Genomic DNA, 7296 nt, shown 5'->3' with positions numbered 1-7296 from the left:
TTCTGTTTCCAGCCCTGTCATCCACCTGAACCAATGGGTGTTGTAGTCCAGCCAGATCCTACCCACTTCATACTCAGTCCTCCTACAAGCCAGTGGGAGCTGCAGCCTAGTTGGGGCAACTCCCCATATTTCTCACCAGGCCTGCTCTCTACCCTGGTTCCCTGCATGCCAGTGTGTACTGCAGGCTTGTTCAGTCTGTCCCACATCCCATTTAGCTCTCGTACTTGTCAATGGGCATTGAAACCTAATTCAACCCAAACAGTGTTACTATCTAGCCCACACACAGACTGGCAGGTGCCTTTCTGTCTAGCCACCCCTGCCCCTGTATTGGTTTTCATGCTCTCCATTGGGAGTGGTTACCCATGATGGAGGTGCCCACTATCTTCCTATTAGACCACTCCAACTGCTGGATTATGCACTCTCCAGCTGGTTCTGGCAAACAATGAATAAATCTTTAAAACAAAAGAACATGAGGCTGCATTGCAAGCAGAAGAGGAACTCTAATCCAGGCACCCTGATATGAGATGCAGGTGTCATCCCCTGCACCAAATGCTTGCTCCATGACTCACTCTTCTGCAGTAACCTCCCCCTGAGGAAAGAACCTGAGTTCCAGGAGAACTGCTTACTTCCTCCTAAGGTGACACCTGCACTGGCAGTGCTTCATCCTTGGGCCTCAAATACAGTAAAGATTCATGAACTAGTGATTTGTAACACATCAGTAAGAACTTTGTACAGGCATTCAGAGAGTTGGTAGTACATGAGAAATGGTGGTGTCCATTAGGATATTTCAAGTTGGCTGTTTACACAGCACTCATGGAGTCATCCTGCATGCTTCTGGATAATCAATGTAGTTTTGATCATCTAATGTTTAGGCTTATTGATTGATTTACCAAAAAATTACTGATTAAATGTTGTAAAAATTAACTTTGCTTCAGAAAGAAAGGATACAGCCAAAGAGTGAAATACGCTTATATGCAAGGGGTGAGAAAGACATCTCTTGCCCAGTCAGTTCCCTTGTGAACTTGAACAACCTCTCTGATTACTCAGCATGTATCCTTACAGTAAACTTCGGGATTTGGCTAGGGTATGTCACACTATTCTGCACCAGGAGATTATAGTCAGCATATCCAATTCTTCAGTTCCAATGGGAAAGTCTCTTGCATTGTTTTTACTTCAGTAACACTATCTTCCTATTGTAAGTGAAGTGGCTCTACCCCCCATGGATCTGCTCACAGATTTCAATGATGGCAACTTCATAGCTCTTCTCCACTCTTTTCAAAATGAAAATAAAAAAAAAATCCGCTCTTCAGACTTTCTGCCTTAGTTTGGAACTGAAGAAAGCCGCAAGACAACATTGGGTTTCTGAAAGAAGAAAACAATTATGCAAACTTAGAGAAATTATTTCCCAGCAGGTCTTTTTTTAAAGAATTTTTAAAATTGAAACTTCACATATACAGAGAGGAGAAGTGACAGTGTAGAAAATGTTCTGTGTATTGATTCACTCCCCAAGTAGCTGCAACGGCCTGAGATGTGCCAGGCTGAATGCAGGATCCCAGAGCTTCTGGTCTGCCACACAGGTGCAGGGCCCCAAGCCTTGACCCACGCTCCACTGCTTTCCCAGGCTGTAAGCAGGGAGCTGGATGGGAAACAGGCTAGTCAGGATATGAATCGGCACCCATATGGGATGCTGGTACATGCAAGGTGAGGACTTTATCTGCTGCACAGACCCTAGGGGTCTTCTTTTTAATGTTAGTTGAAGTCCCCTACCAAATTTTCCAAATAATAATCTCTTCTGTTATTGAACATTTGGTTGAAAAACACATCTATAGCACCTCTAATCATTAGCTAAATGATCTTAGATAATCTTCCTTCACCAGGTTTCCTCGGCAATTTGGCATAATAAAGACGGAACACCAAAGAATGATTTGAAAGAGTGCAGTGTCCTTCTGGGCTGGCGTACCTAAGGTGCTCCCTCATTGTGAATTGTATGACTCTGAACATCAGAAGACATGGTGTTTTTCCATGGTGTAAAGCTGGCTGCAGCTTTAGAAGCCAGGGGATACTTACAAGAGTGACAGACACCTGCAAGACTAAACACGATTCCAACTTGCCTTTTAACAGACCCTACGTGAATTAGTTCACCTAAAAGTGCACAGAAAACATGATGCTTCTTCCAGGGAGGATGTGACACATGAGGTACATTTGAAAGAGTAATGCTCTTTCATGTTAAATGCCTGTCTGCATCTTATTTGTTTGTTATATGAATTACATTACAAATGCAAAAAATACGTAAAGAAAAATTTCGAAGATGTTATCAACCTTTGGGATGAACAGATAAATTAACTGCTTGTGAGTAAGAGAGGAATTTAACTCCTTAACAAACAGAAATGGCTAAGGAGGACCATTTTAGATATCGGATAGCTACACATTTTTCCAATAAACACATCATACAAGGAGGGTATCAAAACCAAAATGAAAATCAACTCAAAAAGCCAGAGGGGCTCACTAGGAACAAAGCACAGAAAAGGGCCAAAGAAAAAGCAGGAGGGCACTTGAGGTGGAAGCACTCAGAAGCCAGCCAGGTTCAGGGGTCCTGCAGGTAAGAGGCCACATCCACTCCACAGTGGACTTCCTGCCTAGACATCTGCCTCTGCACCTGGTTCCAAACCCTGCAACCCGGGAGAAGCAACAGGAGACAGTGGAAGCACTTGCTCCTGACTGACACAACCCCAGATGCTGGGAGCATTTTGGGAAGCAAAATAGTGAGTGAGATGTTCCCGGCTCCCCTCATTTCAAATGAAAAAAGCAGAAACATTATGCCACTTGTTGGATGAATATCAAGCATTAAACCCACTTCTTAGATGGAAATAAGACTCTTTATTCCAAAGAAGAGGAGAGCACAATAACGAGTGGAAACTTTACAAGAAGAAAGTGGTCTGCCCTCGTCCAACAAAGAGATACCCCACAAGTGGAATGGCTGTATCTGGAAACATTGTGGCTGCAGCCAGGATCCCACAGCCCAGCTGTTCCCTGATGGAGAGGATGCTGCCTGGTTTGGCAGCAGCCAACTGGACCCCAGGATGGCTGTTGAGGAAGTCATTCCAAATAGGTTTCATGCCTTCCTTTGGGCCTGACCGCCAGGAGGAAAAGATGCTAAGGGTCCAGGGCAGCTTTGGGAGAGGCTTTAGCGCTCATCAAACCCCCTGGAGGCTGAGAAAGAGGAAGTGGAGACACTGCCTCTGCATCTCTATAGCGTTCTCTATCAGCGCCTGGTACACAGCTGGAGCCTGGGGCTCTGCTACTGCCCAGTGCCAGGGGACCAGGCCTGCGCCCTGCAGCCCTCAGCAGCCCCATGATTGGACTGGGATCAGGATCTGAATCAAGGAGCCAGGCTCACGGAGGCATGACCAATGGGGACACGGGATTTCGGCACGGCCAGGACTGTCACGACCAGGAGAAGCCCAGAGCTGTGCTGCTGCATCCCATGTGATCGCCTCAGCCTGGAGAACCCTAGTGACCAGCTCTCAGACAGTGTGGACAGCCTATCTGACTGGGCCAGGCTGCTTCAACATCTGCTGCAGAGCTGCTGTGTGGACACCATGGACACAGAGGAGTCACAGGGTGCGAGCAGTGGCTAAAGGACAGCCTGTTCAGTGGTGGCGGCAGCAGCAGGGAGGACTTGGGGCAGCTGAGAGCCCGGGAATGGCATTTGATGGAGGATGCGCCTTCAGCTGTCTCAAGCGGAAAGGACTGGTGGGGTCCTGGGGGCTGAGTACACCTCAGCTTGTCTGATGTTTGCTTGAATGCCCGGGACACTTAGGAGGTGAGCAGCTGTCAGAGCACCCACAACCACCTGCCTCCAGCGGCTCACCTTGCTCAGAGCAGAGCTTCGCGGGGACAGCCATACTGGACAGACTGAACAGCAACTTCTCTGAACAGAAATTGCTCTCCAACACGGACTGAGGGACTCAAATCAGTTGGCTGTTGTGGGCCTGGTTGAAATTATTTGGTCCAGTCCTCCCAGAGAGAGTCTTCAGGAAACTTCCAACACCATTTAGCACAAATCTGAAGCATGGACAGACAGGATCTGTGAAGACGTCCCTGAGAATTTTGCATGAGAGCGCTTTCTACCCTGCCCTGGTTCCTGCCAAATCTGTGGGAGAAGCCATAGGTCACCCACAAGAATGAGAGGAGATGGTAGCTGAAGCTAAAGAGGAAACAAGGACGTATATAAAGAAAGAAAGAATGAAGGAGCAATTAAAACAGGAGGACAATTACGCAAATACAATGGTGATTTGGATGAGTGAAATTTGCCCAGCTGGGAAGTAACACATTCACACCAGAGAGCCATGATTGTAGTGGCAGCGGCTGCCGGCTAGTGGTTGTGTGAAAATGTGGCGTCTAGCTGTAGGAAATGAACTCAATATCAGTCCTGAACTTCATGAGACCTTCCTTTCAAGAGCAGAAGAACAGTGCAGGGCCAGGCACAACGGTTTACTAGCTAAATCCTTACCTTGCAAGTGCCAGGATCCCATATGAGCCTCAGTAGGTGTCCACGCTGCTCCACTTCCCATCCAGCTGCCTGGTTGCGGCTTGGGAAAGCAGCATTGGATGGCCCAAAGCCTTAGGACCCTGCACCTGCATGGGAGACCCTGAAGAAGCTTGTGGCTCCTGGCTTGGAATCAGTTCAGCTCTGGCCGTTGTGACCACTTGAGGAGTGAACCAATGGATAGAAGATCTTCGTTTCTGCTTCTCTCTGTAAACCTGCCTTTCCAAGAAAAATAAATCAATCTTTAAAAATAAAAAAGAATGGTTAGAAAGTTTCAGTAAGTGAAGCTCAGAGAATGAGAGAGAAGGTGTGTTTATTGCTGATGGAGAGGGCAGTTTGGAATTAATTAGGTTGGGTATATCCTGTATATTTCCATATCTGCATCTTTGAGAAGGGTGGTCCATATCGTGACATTTCACATGGTATCTTAGGAGCATAGTCGTTACAGAGCTGACATTGGCTTTGTCCCAGTGCTGTCCTTCATTGCAGCAGGTCTCATTGTCACTTTGGAAGAAGCAGATGTCTTCATGGCATTTACAGATCATCCCAATTAGTTGTGCCAGTTGGCTTTTTCTCACAGCATGAAGTTGAAATATTTTGCTACATTGGAATTATTCTTTGAAGAACATCTCTCCAAACTATTTCTTCACTTTAAGTCTTGCAGACATACACCAGGCATTTACTTGATTGATACTCTAGGTCTTTACACTGCTACACTGCGTATGAAACCTTTACCACTTGGTCTGGCTGTCGAGTGTGGGATGTATTTAGCAGAGACAGGCAGCAGTTTTTTTTTTTTTTCAGACCGCGTTAGGAATCCTCTGGTTCTGTGAAGATACTCTTGTACAAAGCACTTTATTCATATAGTAAGTTATTTATTTTTAAAAATGCTTTATGCATTTTTATTTGCAAGGGAGATTTGACACAGAGAGAGAGAAGGATCTTCCATTAGCTGGTTCACTCTGCAGGAGTATCCACAATGGCCAGAGCTGCGGTGCAGGGTCCCAAGGCTTTGGGAACCTCCAGTGTTTTCCCAGGTGACAAGCAGAGAGCTGAATGGGAAGTGCAACAGCCGGTATTAGAACTGGCACTCTATGGGATCCTGTGGTGTGCAAGGTGAGGACTTTAGCCACTATACTAGTGCATCATGCCCTATGGCTCGGTTCATAGTGAAGCTGCCAGAAGATATCACATCAAACAAACAAACAAACAAGTTCTGCCCTATTGCAGATATTCTGAGGCAAATTTGCACTAAAAAAAAATGGGTTCAAATTTTTGTTTCTATAATGAAGGATCTTGACGTAGGGGACAAGAACTGTAGTCCTGCTGGGAAAAGCTAATCCTCAAAATTAAAAGACTGAACAGAAGAGGTGTTTGGATAATTTTGCTTCCTATCTAGTAAACACGCAAGAAAATGCTGAGAGAAATCTGAAACAATCAGGAGATGGAAAACTGTTGGTTTTAAATTCCAAGGCTTAAATGAATAATAACTTATCAACAGTTTAATGAAAAAAGTGTGTTGTAGGAAAAGCCATTTTGCAAAGTAAAAAATTGAAATGGCTACTTTATACTCCAAAACTTGGCGTGAACAGCTTGTCATAATACTTTCTAAAAAGAGCTTCAAGAGTGATTCAGATTTGCTTCCTCCCAGTTACCACCATGGCACTTGGAGGTCACAGCAGGACTGTGAAATACTGCTTTCTCTCCCAAGAATAAGACCGTGCAGATATTATCTCCAGCTCGAACCCTTTGAAGGCATCATAGGCAAAGGATGAGTAACTCTGATTGTAAAGTAAGTCAAAGTAAGTCACAAAAATGTCACCTTACCTTCATTTACAGGTTGGGGCAAATCTTGGTTACTGGGAATGAAGGAATATTGGTGGGAGACTGCTGTTTCTTCTGATATTTTCTCCACAGTTTCCTGTCTGGATTTGAAGGTAAATTCTTTACCTTCCTTAAGAAGTTCGCATGACTCAAAGGATTTTACCATTTTTTTTTTGTCCCTCATTGAACAAGTCCTTCATCCAGCATTTTAATATAAAGAATATTAAATAAGTAATGAAAGTAAAGTTCTTTGCACTTTAGGTGCTTTTGGGAGTATTCCAAAAACACGAATGAGATATTTCAGTGATCAGAGCAAAATGTGATCAATTCCAAGAGTTCTTTTTTTTTTTAAGATTTATTTTTATTATTTTTTTTATTGGAAAGGAGGATATACAGAGAGGAGAGACAGAGAGGAAGATCTTCCGTCTGATGATTCACTCCCCAAGTGAGCGCCACGGCCGATGCTATGCTGGTCCGAATCCAGAAGCCTCCCCGGGTCTCCCACATGGGTGCAGGGTCCCAAAGCTTCGGGCTGTCCTCGACTGCTTTCCCGGGCCACAGGCAGGGAGCTGGAAGGAAAGCAGGGCTGCGGGGATAGAACCGGCACCCATATGGGATCCTGGGCGTGCAAGGCAAGGGCCTTAACCACTGCGCCACCTCGCCGGGCCCAATGCCAAGAGTTCTTAAGCAGCACACTACTTGATAAGGCTTTACATTTTGACAAAATTCCCCTGCTATCTTCATTCCAATTGAAATTTGAAATCTTAACATATACTATATCCATGACTTACATAACTATGAATACATATTTTTTTAATCAATGTAAATAAGAGTAAAAGAAAAGTTTTATTTTATTTTTGTTGGAATGTCAGATATGTAGAGTGGAGGAGAAACAGAGAGGAATATCTTTCACCCACTGATTC

At 44.8% G+C, this 7296-nt stretch overlaps 1 pseudogene; it reads left to right on the top strand.

Annotated features, from left to right (window-relative positions):
* Positions 1–3410: 3410 nt before the first annotated feature.
* Positions 3411–6521, top strand: LOC121164496 (annotated as a pseudogene).
* The last annotated feature ends 775 nt before the right edge of the window (positions 6522–7296 follow it).

Source organism: Ochotona curzoniae, unplaced genomic scaffold (assembly GCF_017591425.1).
Source record: "Ochotona curzoniae isolate NIBS_2020 unplaced genomic scaffold, NIBS_Ocur_1.0 contig_784, whole genome shotgun sequence".
NCBI lineage: Eukaryota > Metazoa > Chordata > Mammalia > Lagomorpha > Ochotonidae > Ochotona > Ochotona curzoniae.
This window is presented reverse-complemented; position numbering and strand designations above follow the sequence as displayed.